This window comes from Nycticebus coucang, chromosome 12 (genome assembly GCF_027406575.1).
Source record: "Nycticebus coucang isolate mNycCou1 chromosome 12, mNycCou1.pri, whole genome shotgun sequence".
NCBI lineage: Eukaryota > Metazoa > Chordata > Mammalia > Primates > Lorisidae > Nycticebus > Nycticebus coucang.
The window spans coordinates 111,552,643-111,572,402 of NC_069791.1; the positions used below are offsets into that span (position 1 = coordinate 111,552,643).

The following is a 19,760-nucleotide window of genomic DNA, read 5'->3' on the forward strand; positions in this document are numbered from 1 at the left end:
TATTAATATCTATGCACCCAACCAGAATGCACCTCAATTTATAAGAGAAACACTAACAGACATGAGCAACTTGATTTCCTCCAACTTTATAATAGAGATTTTAACACTCCTTTGGCAGTGATGGATCGATCCTCCAACAAAAAGCTGAGTAAAGAAATTTTAGATTTCAATCTAACCATCCAGCATTTAGATTTAGCAGACATCTACAGAACATTTCATCCCAACAAAACTGAATACACATACTTCTCAGCAGCCCACTGAACTTACTCCAAAATCGATCACATCTTAGGTCACAAGTCTAACCTCAGTAAATTTAAAGGAATAGAAATTATTCCAGGCATCTTTTCGGACCATCATGGAATAAAACTTGAGATGAGTAACAACAGGAATCTGCATACTCATACAAAAACATGGAAGTTAAATAACCTTATGCTGAATGATAGCTGGGTCAGAGATGAGATCAACAAGGAAATTGCCAAATTTTTGGAACAAAACGACAAGACATGAACTATCAGAATCTCTGGGACACCACAATTTATAGCACTGCAAGCCTTCCTAAGGAGAACGGAAAGAGAGGAAGTAAGCAACTTAATGGGACATCTCAAGAGACTGGAAATGGAAGAACACTGCAACCCCAAATCCAGTAGAAGAAAAGAAATAACCAAAATCAGAGCAGAACTAAATGAAATTGAAAACAAAAGAATAATACAACAGATCAATAAATCAAAAAGCTGGTTTTTTGAAAAGGTCAACAAAATAGATAAACCTTTGGCCAACCTAATCAGGAAAAAAAGAGTAAAATCTCTAATCTCATCAATCAGAAATAACAAAGATGAAATAACAACAGACTCCTCAGAAATCCAAAAAATCCTTAATGAATATTACAAGAAACTTTACTCTCAGAAATACGAAAATCTGAAGGAAATTGACCGTTACTTGGAAGAACGTCACCTTCCAAGACTTAACCAAAATGAAGTGGAAATGTTGAACAGGCCCATATCAAGTTCAGAAATAACATCAACCATACAAAATCTCCCCAAAAAGAAAAGCCCGGGACCAGATGGTTTTACGTCAGAATTCTACCAAACCTTTAAAGAGGAATAAGTACCTATATTACTCAACCTGTTCCAAAAGGTAGGAAAAGAAGGAAGACTACCCAACACGTTCTATGAAGCAAACATCACCCTGATCCCCAAACCAGGAAAAGACCCAACAAGAAAAGAAAATTATAGACCAATATCACTAATGAATATAGATGCAAAAATATTCAACAAGATTCTAACAAACAGAATCCAGCAACATATCAAACAAATTATACATCATGATCAAGTTGGCTTTATCCCAGGGTCTCAAGGCTGGTTCAATATACGTAAATCTATAAATGTAATTCAGCACATAAACAAATTAAGAAACAAAGACCATATGATTCTCTCAATCAATGCAGAAAAAGCTTTTGATAACATCCAACATCCCTTCATGATCAGAACACTTAAGAAAATTGGTATAGAAGGGACATTTCTTAAACTGATAGAGGCCATCTACAGCAAACCCACAGCCAATATCATATTGAATGGAGTTAAATTGGAATCATTTCCACTCAGATCCGGAACCAGACAAGGCTGCCCATTGTCTCCATTGCTCTTTAACATTGTAATGGAAGTTTTAGCCACCGCAATTAGGGAAGAAAAGGCGATCAAGGGTATCCACATAGGGTCAGAAGAGATCAAACTTTCGCTCTTCGCAGATGATATGATTGTATATCTGGAAAATACTAGGGACTCTACTACAAAACTCTTAGAAGTGATCAAGGAATACAGCAGCGTCTCAGGTTAGAAAATCAACATTCATAAATCAGTAGCCTTTATATATACCAACAATAGTCAAGCCGAAAAAACAAGGACTTTATCCCATTCACAGTAGTGCCAAAGAAGATGAAATACTTGGGAGTTTATCTAACAAAGGCTGTGAGAGATCTTTATAAAGAGAACTATGAAACTCTAAGAAAAGAGATAGCTGAGAATGTTAACAAATGGAAAAATATACCGTGCTCATGGTTGGGAAGAATCAACATTGTTAAAATGTCCATACTACCCAAAGCAATATATAATTTCAACGCAATCCCCATTAAAGCTCCACTGTCATACTTTAAAGATCTTGAAAAAATAATACTTCGTTTTATATGGAATCAGAAAAAAACCTCGAATAGCGAAGACATTACTCAAAAATAAAAACAAGCAGGAGGAATCACACTACCAGACCTCAGACTATACTACAAATCGATAGTGATCAAAACAGCATGGTACTGGCACAAAAACAGAGAAGTAGATGTCTGGAACAGAATAGAGAACCAAGAGATGAATCCAGCTACTTACCATTATTTAATCTTTGACAAGCCAATTAAAAACATTCAATGGGGAAAAGAATCCCTATTTAACAAATGGTGCTGGGTGAACTGGCTGGCAACCTCTAGAAGACTGAAACTGGACCCACACCTCTCACCATTAACCAAGATAGACTCTCACTGGATTAAAGATTTAAACCTAAGACATGAAACTATAAAAATACTAGAAGAGAGTGCAGGGAAAACCCTCGAAGAAATTGGATTGGGAGAGTTTTTTATGAGAAGGACCCCCCGGGCAATTGAAGCTGCTTCAAAAATACACTATTGGGACTTGATCAAACTAAAAAGCCTCTGCACAGCCAAGAACACAGTAAGTAAAGTAAGCAAACAGCCCTCAGAATGGGAAAAGATATTTGCAGGTTATGTCTCCGACAAAGGTTTAATAACCAGAATCCACAGAGAACTCAAACGCATTAGCAAGAAAAGAACAAGTGATCCCATGGCAGGCTGGGCAAGGGACTTGAAGAGAAACTTCTCTGAAGAAGACAGGCGCACGGCCTTCAGACATATGAAAAAATGCTCATCATCTTTAATCATCAGAGAAATGCAAATCAAAACTACTTTGAGATATCATCTAACTCCAGTGAGACTAGCCTACATCACAAAATCCCAAGACCAGAGATGTTGGTGTGGATGTGGAGAAAAGGGAACACTTTTGCACTGCTGGTGGGAATGCAAATTAATACATTCCTTTTGGAAAGAGATATGGAGAACACTTGGAGATCTAAAAATAGATCTGCCATTCAATCCTATAATCCCTCTACTGGGCATATATCCAGAAGACCAAAAATCACATCATAACAAAGATATTTGTATCAGAATATTTATTGCAGCCCTACTCATAATTGCTAAGTCATGGAAAAAGCCCAAGTGCCCATCGATCCATGAATGGATTAATAAATTGTGGTATATGTACACCATGGAATATTATGCAGCCTTAAAGAAAGATGGAGACTTTACCTCTTTCATGTTTACATGGATGGAGCTGGAACATATTCTTCTCAGTAAAGTGTCTCAAGAATGGAAGAAAAAGTACCCAATGTACTCACCCTTATTATGAAACTAATGTAGGACCTCCACATGAAAGCTATAACCCAGTTACAACCTAAGAATAGGGAGAAGGGGAAAAGGGAGGGGAGGGAGGTGGGAGATAGGTGGAGGGAGGGGGATTAATGGGATTTCACCTGCCGTGCATCTTACAAGGGTATATGTGAATCCTAGTAAATGTGGAATGTAAAGGTCTTAGCAAAATAACTAAGAAAATGCCATGAAAGCTATGTTAACTAGTGTGATGAAAATGTGTCAAACGGTCTATGAACCAAGTGTATGGTGCCCCATGATCATACTAATGTACACAGCTATGATTTAATAAAAAAAATTAAAAAATAAAATATTGTGGTCTAGCAATACTGAGTTTGAAGCACTTACAGTGTGCTTGGTACTTTATGCTTGTTATTTTTACAGACAAAGATAGCATGACTCTAAGAGATTAAGAAATTAAAGCCACAGTGGAGGTGAATTGCAGATTCAAATTCCCAAGCCTGGCTTCTTTCTAGCATACTCTGATGGCTAAAAGGGAGGATTGGAGATGAAAAGACAGCTTCAGAAACTGAGGGCTGCCAGGCTATGATGACACCTTTGGAAATGGAAAGGACATCAAATGAAATAGAACCCCAGAAGGACAGTCTACAGAATGTGGCAATGGAAGTATGTGCCTGGAAAGAGTGTCAATAACTCCTAGCTTTTAAGCCTGGGCTCAGGAAATGATGAGACTTAATCAACAGAAAAAAACAAAATTCTGGAGAAGAATCTGCTTTCGTTGGGGAAAAGGATGAGTTCAGCTTTGATCAGATTGATTCTGAGATAGCTGACAGTGAGGGACAGAGTCTGATACATGATGTAGTAGATGCTATATGAGATGAGAATTGAAGACATAATAAGTGGTTAAGGTAGAGAAACACAAAAAGACTAACAGGACTTTAGGAAGAGTCTGTATTTGGGAGGGGGGAAGATAAAAGAAATTAAATACTAGAAGAAGAAACCAAATCATGCAAGAACCAGAACAGAAAGGAGAGTTTCAAGGGAGTCGCCCAGGACAGTGGGAGCTGGGCCTTAGCAGTGCTGGTGCCCTTGGGATGCCACCGGGAAGGAGCTCTGGCCACCCAGGCCCAGAGTGCCTACAGGCTTGTGGCAGCTGAGCGCTGAGGAAGCCCCAGGGATGAGGAGGATAAAGAAAAAGAGCATAAGGCAAACAGAACATCAGGGTGATTTTGTTTGTTGGTGATCAGGACAAAGGAACAGAGCAGAGTGGGAGAAGGAAGATACTAGAGAGAACAGATAATTGATAGAGCTGGAACCCAGATTTAGGGTTCTGGGGGTGGAGGGGAAAAAGTAGCTTTGCTTTTCTTCTTTTCACACCTACAGAAAACCTGTTTTTGTATCAATTTGCCGCTTCTTAAAAACATATCTTCTTATGTTACCATGTTACCCCCAAGTTGGAATGGATTCACCAGCAAGCCACAGTAAGCAGTAAGTAGCCCTTTTCTGTAGCCTGCTATTTTACAACCAAAGGGTGCTGTTTGGCTGAGAGGTCTGCATGTGTGAGGTGGCTGGGCAACAGCCTAGAGCCCTGTCTGCAACCTGGCTTTAGAGTTATAATATTATTTAAAGCATCCCTTTCAGCAGTTTTTGAAACCAAAATATACGCTGGCTAATGTCATCTGGAAACTAAAAGTCCACGTTCAGCAACTCTCAATAGCCACTCCTAAAACTTGGTGAGGATTTTAATTTTGGTGATACCGATCTTACTGTAAGTGGGGCGGCTGAGTTGCTATGGTAATTCGTTCTCAAAACAGAGCAACTTTGCTTCAATACATTGAAACAGCAGCTACATCTACTTTATGTTGACGTGACTGTGACATTAATTCCAGTTGAAACATCTCCAGTGCACCCATCAGGACTCGTGTGTAGGAATTTTAAACTGGGGCCAAGAAGGCATTGGCTAAAAGAATTGCAAGTTGGGCTTCCCAAACCTGGGCCTTCACAATTCGTACAGCTGAAGACCGTTGGCTCACAGCCTGGAGCGCTACCATGGGGGCGGCTCGCAGCTGGGAAAGGTTCATCATTGAAGCAATTATGTGGATAATTGCTCCAGTGTGGGCATGGGCTGAGCGGTTGTGACTCATGTCACACTGTCACTAATAGACAGGAGGTGGGGAGAACAAGTTGCGAGAATGCACTGCTTTTTTCCGTTCCTCTTGCAAATAAACCCGGAGCCCACTAACATCTGCCTTAGAAGCTCGGGAGAAAGGCGCCCCGGTGTCCGCCGGCAGGGGGCCCCCGTGCGTCGCACGTCCTCCGGCTTCTGCGCCGGCGTCGCTCTGAACCTGCCTCTCTGCCGCTGATTCCTGCCCGACCGCGACGTGGTGGAGAAAGAAAGTACATGCCCGACTTTCAGGATGACTCACTGTAAACAAAAGGAGGACGGTCAACTGCCTCCTCTCAGGACCCGAGCATGCGCCCCAGGACAGAGTGAGTCAGAGTTGCAAGTCTTGGTCGGGGGCGGGGGCGCGGTTCTGCCCCTGAGGAAGGGGTGTCGGTGTGTAAAATACGACCGGGGACCCCTTGGTAAGCCCCGGCTTCTAGGCGAGGTCGAACCCTCTGGAAACCAACGAGGCGTCCAGGCTGAGGGAACGCCTGTCATGTCAGTGGTGCGGGTTTCACAACCCGCGCGTGTCAGGACTCATCACAGCGCACACTTTAAACATGTGTAATCTTGCTTTATGTAAGTTATGCTCCAAATATTTTTTTAGAAGAAATACTGTTTGACAGTTTAGTGGAAGAAAAAAAGAAAATGGCCAAACCATTCCTATTGTGATTCCCCAGGAAGCTGAGCGCCCCCTCTGCACACCCATCTGTGGCTGTTATCCGGCCTGGGTGCAAATACTGTACCGGGGGGCCCTGAAGGGAGCTTGGTCCAGGTCGCCTCCTCTGACCCCGGACTCCCAGAGCGTGTGTTGGTAGGTGAGTTACTTCACCGGACCAAAGGAATGGAGGCAGGTAATAATTTGGAGGTAGGTGGAGCAGATGTTGGGGAGCAAAGGAAAAAGCACCTTCGACGTTCTCCACCCCAGGCAAGCACAGGACTAGAGAAGTCTGTTGACTCCTCGTGTCTGGACAGATGCAAATCGAGTCAAGCCAGCAGCGTGACTGAGCTGCAGAGCTTCACAGCTGGGCTGTGCCCACAGAGCAGGCACACGTGAAACGACTTAGCACCCTCGCGAGCAAGTTAATTTAGGGGCAAAGGAACACATACGCATTTAGATGGCAAAAAAAAAAAAAAAACAAAGTCGTTTGACAAGGGAGGTTACTGAAAGAGCAAGCCGCTGTAAGAGGAAGGGTTGCCCAGATGTTTTTTAATATAAATAACCCCAGTTGGGAAATACAAACGTGTCTATGCACAAACTTGTTTATAGTCTTCTGAAAGGTATTATACCTAGTGAACAGGAAAGGGAACTTTTTCTTCCTCTTGCTATAAGTATTGTCTTGTGAATACCTGCTGCTTCTGACTGCTAACCTACGAGAAAGATCTTTCTTTCATTTTGTCTGCCAACGTTATCTAAAAGGAATTAATTACCTCTTTCATTTTCCCTTCAGTATCTAGTAAGGCTAGCATAGGTCTGTTCCTACCACGGTCTTTGAGAAACAAATTCTGTGTGCACAGTGTACATACACAAAGTGATTTGGAGAACACAACAGCTGAACAAGAGGGCATAATGCAGGAGAGCTTTGTCTGGAACTCCTGACCTCTCAGTCACTTACCTAATCTGGATGTGTGTTTTGTGTGTGCTATTTTTTGACTCTCTGGATTCTGCACATATTTTGAAGATGTGTCCACACCATGGTAGCTCATCTCACATATCATGTCTATGTCCCTAATTTCCAAAGACAGTCCTAAATTTCAACTTTTTTTTTTTGTCACCCTCTATAGAGTGCTGTGGTGTCGTAGCTGACAGCAACCTCAAAGTTTTCTTCTTGCCTCAGCCACCCAAGTATCTGGGACCACGGACGCCTGCCACAACGCCCAGCTATTTTTACAGACAAGGGTCTCGCTCTTGCTCAGGCTGGTCTCGAACCTGTGAGCTCAGGCAATCCACCCGCCTCAGCCACCCAGAGTGCTAGGATTCCAGACATGAGCCTGGCCTTCGACTATTCTTTTAACCTCCCTTCATAAATATAATCATGCTTTTAGATCACTTTTTGTTATATAAAATACAATCTGTAGGAAGAATGTTTTACTCAACTATTATTTTCTCTTTAAATCCAGGGTCTTAAAAACTATCATTTGGAAAACAATGCCAGTATATTCAACAAACACTCAGGAAATGTCTACTTTGTGCCAGAACAGTAAAGCACAGCCCATAGTTTGGAGTTGCAAGTTGTTGTTTTTTCCAGGTCTTAAAAAAATCCAAAAAGCAGAGTCAGCTTTCATATTTGCAATAATGGAATTACAGTAAAATATTACTTATATCATTGTCTGGAAATGACCAAACATTCACAGCACTCTGATATGCATTACAGAGCTCTGGGGTGCTAACAGCATAGGTTACAGAAGTTGTAAAAGTATACTTCTCTGTGGCACACTGCCAAGCGAGGCCTTATTTCACATTTAAGGCCTCATAGGAAAAAGATAGCGTAAGGTGAATCTTTCAAACCAATGAGAGTGTACAGTCATCTTGAAAAGCAGGGAACCCACGTCCTCAGTTGTTTGGGATCTCCAGACTATTCACTGGTTTTGGCAAGTGGTGTCAGAGGGCAGTTTTGAAATGGGAGAAAATATTTATAAAAGAAAAACATCCTCCAGGTAGGTCTTTTTCATTAACTGCTTAGAGCTGACCCAGAGATATGTTTGTAGTACAGCTTTTAATGGGAGTTCAAAATCTTTGATCTGTTCCTTCAGACGGTGGTACAAGTTCAAGGTTCCTATGTTTTCTCTAATTAATAATCTTGTTTCCCCTCCCAAACACTAATGTTTCTCTGATGTAGGTGGGTTTTTAATTGAGCCACTAGTGCACAGAATTGGAATGATCATACTCTTTGGTTTATAAAACACATCGCTTATTCATGCATAACCTACTTTTATTTATTTAGTTTGTTACTTTTAATAATGCAAAAAGTGCTCATGAAGCTACCACTTGCTCCAAAAAAATGCAAGGACCGTGACAATAAGATTTTAACCTACATCTAACCACACAGATTCTACATTCAGTCCTTTTTCCCTGCTCCTCCAGCCCACCCTGAACCTTATCCTGACTTACGTGTTTGGTGTATTCTCTTACTTTTTTATATATGGTTTTTATAATTATATGTATTACAACAATTTTTATAAATACTGTTCTTAAATTTATAAAAAGGGTAATGTTTTATGATTTATATTGGTAAGATTCATCCTGTCACACATTGCTGACTCTCACCATATTTCACTATAAGAAAGTCCGTAGTTTAGTCAGCAACCTGCTCATTACTAGTCACTTGAGTTGTTCACAGGTTCTTGATATTATCATAAAAAATACTTCTTTGAACCTTCTTATAGCTAATCTTATACATGTGTAAACATTTCTCTTAGGTATGTCCCTAGGAGTGAAATTGTTGGCTTGAATGGTATGTGAGTGTTCAACTTTAGGGCAAGTACCAAACAGAAGTCATTGCACTAATTTGCACTGGTCTATGTGATGTGTCTGAGAGCCGATGACCCATGTCCCTTCCAGCCCTTGGTGTTGTCAGACTTCATTTCAGATCAATATGAGAGTACAAATGTTTACAAATTGTTTCAGACTCATTTCAGATCAATACGAGAGTACAAATTATTTTCATTTCTGAGGGAAAGTTCAAGCTGTATTTGAGCCTTTCACAGGGGACGGAGGAGGCTGAGCACCCTCACCTTGCGCACATTAGGTGACATCCTGCCTGTCACCCTCCCTCCTCCCCCCCCCCTTCCCCAGTGTTAGACTATACCTGTGTTTTTCTTTCTGTGGGTATTAGTTTATAGTTACATATTAGTATTGATTACATTGGATACTTTTTTCTCCATTCTTGTGATATTTTACTAAGAAGACTATGTTTCACCTCTATCCAGGTAAACACAAGATATAAAGCCTCCATCTTTTTTTTTTTTTGTCGCCGTTGGTAGAGTGCCATGGCATCATAGCTCACAGCAACCTCAAACTCTCAGGCTCAAACAATTCTCTTGCCTTAGCCTCCTGAGCAGCTGGGACTGCAGGCGCCCACCACAATGCCTGGTTATTTTTAGAGATGGGGTATTGCTCTTGTTCAGGCTGGTCTCAAACCCATGAGCTCAGGCAATCTACCTGTTTTGGCCTCCCAGAGTGCTAGGATTATATAAGGCATGAGCCACCACTCCTGGCCTCTACATCTTTTCTTATGGCTGACTAGCACTCCATGATATATACAAATACCATAGTTTGTTTATCCATTCATGGGTAAATGGGAACTTGGGTTGATTCCATGTCTTGGCAATTATGAATTCAGCTGCAGTAAACATTCTAGTTCAGATGTCCTTGTGGTAAAATGATTGTTTTTCTTCTGGGTGGATACCTGGTAATAGTATTGTAGGATCAAATGGAAGGTCCACTTTTAGTTCTTTGAGAATTCTCCAAACTTCTTTCCATAGAAGTTATATTAGTTTTCAGTCCCACCAGCAGTGTAGAAGTGTCCCCTTCGCTCCACATCCACTCCAGCATCTGCAGATTCAATATTTTGTGATCTGGGCTAATCTCACTGAGTGTTGTCAAACTTTTCAAATTTTTTTTTTTTTTTTGTTAGAGACAGAGTTTCACTTTGTTGCCCTTGGTAGAGTTTGATGGCATCACAGCTCACAGCAACCTCCAGTTCTTGGGCTTAGGAAATTCTCTTGCCTCAGCTTCCCGAGTAGCTGGGACTACAAGTGCCCACCACAATACCCCACTATTTTTGTTGTTGTTGTTGTTGCAGTTTGGCCAGGGCCGGGTTCAAACCCACCACCCTCGGTATATGGGGCCAGGCCGTACTCATGGAGCCACAGGTGCCACCCAAACTTTTTAATTTTTGTTGATAATTTGTGAATAAAATAAACACCTCATTGTGGCCTTTGGTATCACAGGTAAAATTCTCTTCGTATTTGTATTTGATTGACCACATATGTCTCCTTTCTTTCTCTGAGAAGTATCTGTTCATGTTTTTTTCCCAGAAGATTTCTCTCAAAAGATGCAAAAAAAGCATTCGATAAAATCCAGCATCCATTTCTAATTAGAACACTTAAGAATATAGTCATAGCTGGCACATTTCGTAATCTGATTGAAGCCATATATGGCAAACCAACAGCTAATATCATACTGAATGGAGTAAAACTGAAAGCTTTTCCACTTAGAACTGGAACCAGACAAGGTTGTCCTCTGTCACCATTACTATTCAACATAATGCTGGAAGTTCTACCCAATACAATTAGGCAAGACAGGGAAATAAAGGGCATCCAAATGAGAGCACAGGAGGTCAAACTCTCCCTCTTTGCGGGCGATATGTTCTTACCTTTTTTTTTTATTAACTTTTGCACATAGATCATAAATACATTCATGCCCATTTCAGTGTGTTAATTATTTGTACAAATTGGAGTGCTTACATCATACTAATCAGCATAGCTTTCACCTCATTTACCCAATTATAACATTAGGACATTTGTGCTCTACACATGATAGATCCAACTTGTACTTGCAATGTGCTCCATAGTTCTGGTCCCCCTACTATCCCTACTATCCCTCCCACCCCCTTCCCATCCCTCTACCTTCCCTCTTTCATCCTAGGCTAAAATTGTGTTTCATTTTTCATATGCAAGTGTGAGTTCTTATAAATTGGTTTCACAGTAGTACTGAGTACATTGGATTTTTTTTTGCCATTCCTGAGATACTGTACTAAGAAGAATATATTCCAGTTCCATCCATGTAAACATAAAAGAGGTAAAGTCTCCATTTTTTTTACCACTGCATAGTATTCCATGGTATACATACACCACAATTTATTAATCCATTCATGGATCGATGGGCACTTGGGCTTCTTCCATGACTTGGCTATTATGAATTGAGCTGCAGTGAACAATCTGGTGCAAATATCTCTATTGCCAAATGATTTTTGGTCCTTTGGGTATACACCTGGAAGAGGAATTGCAGGATCAAATGGCAGGTCTACATTTAGATCCCTGAGAGTTCTCCAAACTTCCTTCCAAAAGGAACATACTAGCTTGCATTCCCATCAGCAGTGCAGAAGTGTTCCCTTTTCTCCACATCCACACCAAAATATGTTGTTTTGGGATTTTGTGATGTGGGCTACACTTACTGGAGTTAGATGGTATCTCATAGAGGTTTTGGTTTGCATTTCTCTGGTGATTAAAGATGATGAGCATTTTTTCTTGTGTCTGTAGGCCATGCGCCTGTCTTCTTCAGAGAAGCTTTTGTTCATGTCTCTTGCCCACAATGAAATGGGATCACTTGTTTTTTGCTTGGTAATAAGTTTGAGTTCTCTGTGGATTCTGGTTATTAGACCTTTGTCGGTAGTATAACTTGCAAAAACCCTCTCCCATTCCAAGGGCTGTCTATTTGCTTTACTTAGTGTGTTCTTGGCAGTGTACAAGCTTTTTAATTTGATAAGATCCCAGTAATGTATTTTTGATATTGCTTCAGTTGCCCGGAGTGTCTTCCTCATGAAGTATTCTCCCAGGTCAGTTTTCTCAAGTGTTTCCCCTGCACTCTCCCTAAGAATATTTATAGTTTCATGTCTTAAGTTTAAGTCCTTTAACCAGTGAGAGTTAATTTTTGTTAGAGGAAAAAGGTGTGGTCTTCTACAGTTTCAGTCTTCTACAAGTTGCCAGCCAATTCATCCAGCACCATTTATTGAATAGGGAATCTTTCTCCCAATTCATATTTTTAATAGGCTTATCGAAAATCAAATGACGATAAGTGTCTGGGTTCACTTCTTGGTCTTCAATTCTGTTCCATACATCTACCTCTCTGTTTTTGTGCCAGTACCATATTGTTTTGATCACCATCAATTTATAATATAGTCTGAAGTCTGGAAGCGTGATTCCTCCCGATTTGTTTTTATTTCTGAGTAATGTCTTGGCTATTCGAGTTTTTTCTGTTTCCATATAAAACAAAGTACTAATTTTTCCAGGTCTTTAAAATATGAGAGAGGTGCTTTAATAGGGATCGCGTTAAATCTGTAAATTGCTTTAGGTAGTATAGACATTTTAACAATGTTGATTCTTCCCAGCCATGAGCATGGTATATTTTTCCATTTGTTAACATCTTCAGCTATTTCTTTCCTCAGAGTTTCATAGTTCACTTTATAGAGATCTTTCACATCCTTAGTTAGTTACACTCCCAGATATTTCATCTTCTTTGGCACTATTGTAAAGGGAATAGAATCCTTGATTGTTTTTTCCCCTTGAATATTGTTGGTGTATATAAAGGCTACAGATTTATGAGTGTTAATTTTGTATCCTGAGACATTCCTATATTCCTTGATCACTTCTAGGAGTTTTGTAGTTGATTCCCTGGGGTTTTCCAGATATATAATCATATTGTCTGCGAAGAGTGACAGTTTGATCTCCTCTGGTCCTATTTGGATCCCCTTCATTGCCTTCTCTTGCCTGATTGTGGTGGCTAAGACTTTCATTACAATGGTAAAAAGCAGTGGAGACATTAGGCATCCTTGCCTTGTTCCTCATCTGAGCAGAAATGATTTCAATTTTACTCCATTCACTATGATATTGGCTGTGAGTTTGCTGTAGATGGCCTCTATCAGTTTAAGAAATGGTCCATCTATACCTGTTTTCTTAAGCATTCTGATCAAGAAAGGGTGCTGGATATTGTCAAAAGCTTTTTCTGCATCAATTGAGAGAATCATATGGTCTTTGTTTTTTAATTTGTTTATGTGATGTCTTATATTTATGGATTTACGTATATTGAACCATCCTTGGGACCCTGGGATGAAATCCACCTGGTGGTGGTGTATAATTTGTTGTTGTGTTGTTGGATTCTGTTTGCTAGGATCTTATTGAATATTTTTGCATCAATATTCATTAGAGATATTGGTCCATAATTTTCTTTTCTTGTTGGATCTTTTCCTGGTTTGGGTATCAGGGTGATATTTGCTTCATAGAGTGAGTTGGGAAGTATTCCTTCTTTTTCTATGTTTTGGAAAAGATTAAGAAATATAGGTACTAGTTCCTCTTTAAAGGTTTGGTAGAATTCTGATGTGACGCCATCTGGTCCCGGGCTTTTCTTTTTGAGGAGATTTCTTATAGTTGATGCTATTTTACAGCTTGTTATAGGCTTGTTCAACATTTCCTCTTCTTTCTGGCTAAGTCTAGGAGGGTGGAATGTTTCCAAGTATTGATCTATTTCCTTCAGATTTTCTTACTTCTGAGAGTAGAGTTTTATGTAGTATTCATTAAGGATTTGTTGAATTTCTGAGGAGTCTGTTGTTATTTGGCCTTTAACATTTCTGATTGATGAAATTAGGGATTTTACTCTTCTACTTCTGGTTAGGTTAGCCAACGGTTTATCTATTTCATTGACCTTTTCAAAAAACCAGCTCTTTGATTGGTTGATCTGTTGTATCTTTTGTTTTCAATTTCATTTAGTTCTGCTCTAATTTTAGTTATTTCTTTCTTCTGCTGGGTTTAGGGTTGGAAAGTTCTTCTTTTTCCAGTTGCTTGAGATGTCCCATTAAGTTATTGACTTCCTTTCTTTCTATTCTCTTGAGGAAGGCTTGCAACGCTATAAATTTTCCTCTTAGGACTGCCTTTGCGGTATCACAGAGGTTCTGATAGTTTGTTTCTTCATTATTGTTTTGTTTCAAAAATTTGGTAATTTCCTTCTTAATCTTATCTATGACCCAGCTATCATTCAGCTTGAGGTTATTTAGTTTCCATGTTTTTGTATGTGTGTGGAGATTCCTGTTGTTACTGAGTTCAACTTTTATTCCGTGGTGGTCCGAGAAAATACAAGGAATGACTTCTATTCTTTTAAATTTGCTGAGGTTAGACTTGTGACCTAAGATGTGATCAATTTTGGAGGATGATTCATGGGCTGATGAGAAGAATGTGTATTCGGTTTTGTTAGGATGAAATGTTCTATAGATGTCTATTAGATGCAAATGTTGAATGGTTAAGTTTAATTCTAAAATTTCTTTGCTTAGCTTCTTTTTTGAGGATCTATCCAACATTGCCAGGGGAGTGTTAAAGTGTCCAACAGTTACGGTGCTGGGGGAAATCAAATTGCTCATGTCAGTTAGAGTTTCTCTTATAAATTGAGGCGCATTCTAGTTGGGTGCATAGGTGTTGATAATAGAAATCTCATCATGTTGAGTGTTGCCATTAACAAATAAGTGACCATCATTGTCTTTTCTTACTTTGGTTTAAAGCCTATTGTATCTGTGTATAAAATTGCAACACCTGCTTTTTTCTGATTTCCATTTGCCTGAATTATAGATGACCATCCCTTCACCCTGAGTCTATGTTTATCTTTTTTTTTTTTTTTGTATGAAATGTTTTTATTGGCAAGGGAGGGATGCTGCAGAGCACCACAAAGGAGGAGAAAAAGGAGTGGGGGAGATGTTTACTTTTTAAGGTCAGGTGACGTTCTTGAATGCAGCAGATGTCTGGCCTGAGTTTTTGTATCCAGTCAGCCAACCTTTGTCTCTTTAGAGGGCAATTTAAGCCATTCATATTCATCAAGAGTAATGATAAACCAGGCAGAGGTTTGGGTATCTAGTTTTTCGAAAGTCCAGGGGACATTTTTAATCCTTTCGCCACTATGGAAGTTAGAATTTGATCAAAAGTTTCTGAGTGATTTACTTTGGTGGTGGAGGATTGTGTAGTTTATTAGGGAGGATAGGTCTGAGAATATCCTGAAGAGCTGGTTTAGTTATGGCAAATTTCTTCAACATGTGAATGTCATTAAAGTATTTAATTTCTCTGTCATAGATGAAACTCAGTTTAGCTGGGTGTAGGATCCTGGGTTGCAAGTTATTTTGTTTAAGGAGATTAAAGGTTGATGACCACCCTTTTCTAGCTTTAAAGTTTTCAGCAGAGAGCTCTGCAGTCCTGCTAATGTTCTTCCCTTCGTATGTAATGGTTTTCTTCCGTCTTAAAGCTTTCAGAATTTTCTCCTTCATATTAACTTTAGCGGAATTAATTATAATATGTCTATGAGAATTTTTATTTGGGTTGAGTCGTGCTCGTGTTCTAAAACTGCTATCTGAATTTCAGAATCTCTGGGCATGTCTGGAAAATTCTCTTTAATTATTTCATGGAGCAAAGCATCTGTATCCTTCACAGCAAGCTCATCACTTTCAGTTATTCCTGTAAAGCGTCTTTCAGTTATTCCTGTAAGGCAAATATTAGACCTCTTTGAATTATCCCAGAGCTCTCTGAGAGAATGATCCGTTTTCGTTCTCCACTTTTTTTCCTCTTTGAATGTTTGGGAGCGTTCAAAAGCTTTGTCTTCAATATCGGAGATCCTTTCTTCTGCCTGCTCCATTCTGTTACTGAGGAATTCTACTATATTTTTTAGATCTTTGAGAGCTGCAAATTCTTGTTTTAATGTGTCAAAATCTTTGGTCATTTTGTCTTTAAGTTCCTTGAATTCTTGAGACATCTTTTTTTTTTTTTTTTTTGTAGAGACAGAGTTTCACTTTATGGCCCTCAGTAGAGTGCCGTGGCCTCACACAGCTCACAACAACCTCCAACTCCTGGGCTTAAGCGATTCTCTTGCCTCAGCCTCCCGAGTAGCTGGGACTACAGGCGCCCGCCACAACACCCGGCTATTTTTTGGTTGCAGTTTGGCCGGGGCCGGGTTTGAACCCGCCACCCTCGGCATATGGGGCCGGCACCCCACCGACTGAGCCACAAGCGCCGCCCCGAATTCTTGAGACATCTTTTGAATTTCTGCTTTAAATTCTAATTTCATCATTACCTCCATGTTGATCTTATTTGCTATCCAAATTCTGAACTTGATTTCTGACATCTCAGCCATTTGTTTGGGAATAGGATCTCGTGCTTTATCGTTTCTTGGGGAAGTTGATCTGCTCTGATTGCTCATGCTGCCAGAGTTTTTCCACTGATTCCACCTCATGATTGTTTTTCACTGTTGGCTAGGTGGTCTGGTAAGGTGAGATTGGATTGGGGTTTCCTGGAGTTGTGGTTAACCAGCCCTTTGTTAAGGATCTGGGACTGATGTTTGCAACTTTTTCCCCTTTAGTTTTGCAAAGGACCTGTACAGTGTTACAGTCTGAGGCTGGGGAAACCTGCTTGGTGTGGTGGGGTTAGGTAGCTCAGTCTTGTATTCAACTGGTTCTTGTCCGATCCTTGTGTATCAGTGACTCTGGTGAAGTCTTAGCTGAAGATTTTTGTCTTGGAGTCACAGCTTGTCTCAGCAGGGGTGACCTGGAGTTATCTCACTTCTCTCTTGGATGGGCTCCCTGTCTTCAGCTTAATTGGATATTTTCTGGACGTTATCCTTCTCTCTGGATAGGAGCTTCTGTCGGAGCCTGTTTCCAGTCAGCCATCTTGCCCCCATGTTCTTATTTTTAGAGAACCCCAGAGACTCAACTATAAGACTCTTGGAAGTGATCAAAATATACAGCAATGTCTCAGGAAATAAAAACATGTCCACAGGTCAGTAGCCTTTGTATACGCCAATAACAGCCAAGATGAGAGTCTAATTAAGGATACAACTCCCTTCACAATAGCTGCAAAGAAAACGAAATACCTAGGAATATACCTAACAAAAGAGGTGAAGGACCTGTATAAGAGAGATTACAAAACCCTAAGAAAAGAAATAGCAGAAGATAATAACAAATGGAAGAATGAATCAACATTGTTAAAATGTCTATACTTCCCAAAGGAATCTACAGATTCAATGCAATCCCCATTCAAATACCATCATCATATTTTCTAGATTTGATAATTCTTTGTTTTGTATGGAACCAGAAAAAAATCCCCTACAGCCAAGGCAATTCTTAGTAATAAAAACAAATCTGGGAATATCACCCTACCAGACTTTTGGTTATACTACAAGGCCATAGTGATCAAAACAGCATGGTATTGGCACAAAAATAGAGACATTGGCATTTGGAACTGAATAGAAAACCATGAGATGAAACTAAATCTTACAGCCACCTGATTTTTGATAAACCAAACAAGAACATACACTGGGGAAACAAATTCTTATTCAATAAATGGTGCTGGGAGAACTGGATAACTACATGTAGAAGACTGAAACTGGACCCATACCTTTCTCCACTTACAAAAATTGATTCAAGTCAGATAAAAGATTTAAATCTAAGGCATGAAACATAAATTATCTAATAATGAACCATCCTTGCATTTGTGATTTGTGGAATTAAGCTGTACTTAGTCACATTACATAATTCTTTTTAATATAGAGTTGTATTCCACTTTCTTAATGTTTTATTTAAGGATTATAAATAAGAGAAAAAGAGTATTTTTTAAGCAGCAAAACTCATCTATTGACTCTATATCCATCACCACCATTGTCCATTTTCTTTTCTTTTCTTTTTTTCTTTTTTTTTTTTTTTTCTGGACAGTCTCACTTTGTCACCCTCGGTAGAGTGCTATGGTATCACAGCTCACAGCAACCTCAACATCTTCAGCTTAAGTGATTCTCTTGCCTCACCCTCCCGAGTAGCTGGGACTACAGGCGCCTGCCACAAGGCCCCGCTATTTTTAGAGACAAGGTCTTGCTCTGGCTCAGGCTGGTCTGGAACTCCTGAGCTTAGGCCATCTACCTCTCCCAGCTTGCTAGGATTACAGGCATGAGCCACTATTGTCCATTTTCCTCCACATGTTTTCTTGGTAAAGAATGTGACATGAAAAAATATGTATTTTTTGTTTAATTTTTTTTTTTAATTTAAAAATGTTAAAAATAATAAAGAATGTGACGTGCTGCTTAGAGGGAAGGGAGAGTTGGCCAGACCTCACCAGGTCGTAGACAAGCTTGTGGATTAATAGATGATTCTTAGGGTTTTGTTTTACTGAGGGAGAAAGAATAAAATTAGACTGTCCTCAGTGAATCAGTCTTATCTTTTTTTTTTTTTTTTTTGAGACTATTTGAGGGGAAAAAGGGGAGAAAACTCTGGGAAGGGACTCAGGTGTCTAACAGTTTCTGTCATGGTATGCAGCATGGTCTGTCCTCTCATGTTCCACATAGTTACTAACTCTTCTCTCTTCAGTGAACTGTGGAGTTGAATCTTTCGATGCAAGGTGACTGTTCCAGGGAGGGCCCTGCTCTGTCCCTCCTTTGACCATACTCCTCAACAGGTGAGGGGTCTGCAGAGCCAAGGAGACAAATAAATCTATCTAGGTTGGAAACAGTGGGGTTCTGAGTGCTGTGACCTGGTGCCTCCTGCCTTCAAAACCATATTCTCGACACCCAGGACCCCGGGATTGTCTAAGTAAGTGGTCCTACCCAGCTCCCAGGACCTCTTTGCTAAATCCAGGCTTCCCAAGGGTAAACTATGCTGCTGATCTCTGTACTCAGAGGTCTGAGATGGGACAAGGACCCCATGTGCATGGGGTATGAACAAAGCATAGACATAGCTCAGAACTGCAAGGAGCCTGGGAAATTCTAAATTCAAACTTGGCTTTCTGAGTGGTTTATGAAGGTGTATTTGTCAATTTGGGGTAAACACAGTGTAACTCATAGCTTCTAAATACTTTGGCCATGGTATACGAGCTTCACTTTACACTCTGATCCCAAACCTCTCAGCTGCTTGGGGCAAATCTTCTGCTGAGTGTGTCCTGCTGCTTGGGGCAAATCTTCTGCTGAGTGTGTCCTGCAGGTGAGTGTGGCCTGCAGTACAAACCAAGACTGAGACTTCTGTATTCATTTGTTTTCCAGATGATAAATGCCACCCATATATTATTTTCTCTTACAAAGTGTTTGATTGAAATCACCAAAGAAATAGAAAAATACTTGCATCTTTATTCACATTAGTTTTCTAGAGCTGCCATAACAAGAGTACCACAAGCTGGTGACTTATTTATGTATGTATTTATTTTATTTATTTTTTTGAGACACAGTCTTACCCTTTTGCCCAGGCTAGAGTGTGGTAGCATTAGCCTAGCTCACAGCAACCTCAAACTCCTGGGTTCAAGTGATCCTCCTGCCTCAGCCTCCCTAGGAGCTAGAATAACAGGCATGCACCATTGTACCAGGCCAGTCTTTTCTATTTTAGTAGAGATGGGGTCTCACTCTTGCTCAGGCTGCTCTCAAACTGCTGATCT

The 19,760-nt window shown here is 40.1% G+C and overlaps 1 protein-coding gene and 1 long non-coding RNA gene across 3 annotated transcripts in view; one reads left to right on the forward strand and one right to left on the reverse strand.

Annotated features, from left to right (window-relative positions):
• LOC128560935 (uncharacterized) overlaps nucleotides 1-19,760 on the reverse strand; it is a 76,815-nt gene that overhangs the window by 49,419 nt on the left and 7,636 nt on the right. The window contains exon 3 of one of the 2 annotated variants that reach the window (XR_008373184.1): nucleotides 18,821-19,326. The exons of the other annotated variant lie outside the window; for it this stretch is intronic. This is a non-coding gene — a long non-coding RNA (uncharacterized LOC128560935). Of the gene's footprint in view, nucleotides 1-18,820; nucleotides 19,327-19,760 lie in introns of those variants that run through there. 2 annotated transcript variants of the gene reach the window in all.
• MRTFB (myocardin related transcription factor B) overlaps nucleotides 5,838-19,760 on the forward strand; it is a 371,831-nt gene continuing 357,908 nt past the window's right edge. Inside the window, exon 1 of the mRNA XM_053554572.1 lies at nucleotides 5,838-5,932. The gene's annotated coding sequence lies outside the window, so the exon portion shown is untranslated. The remainder of the gene's footprint in view (nucleotides 5,933-19,760) is intronic.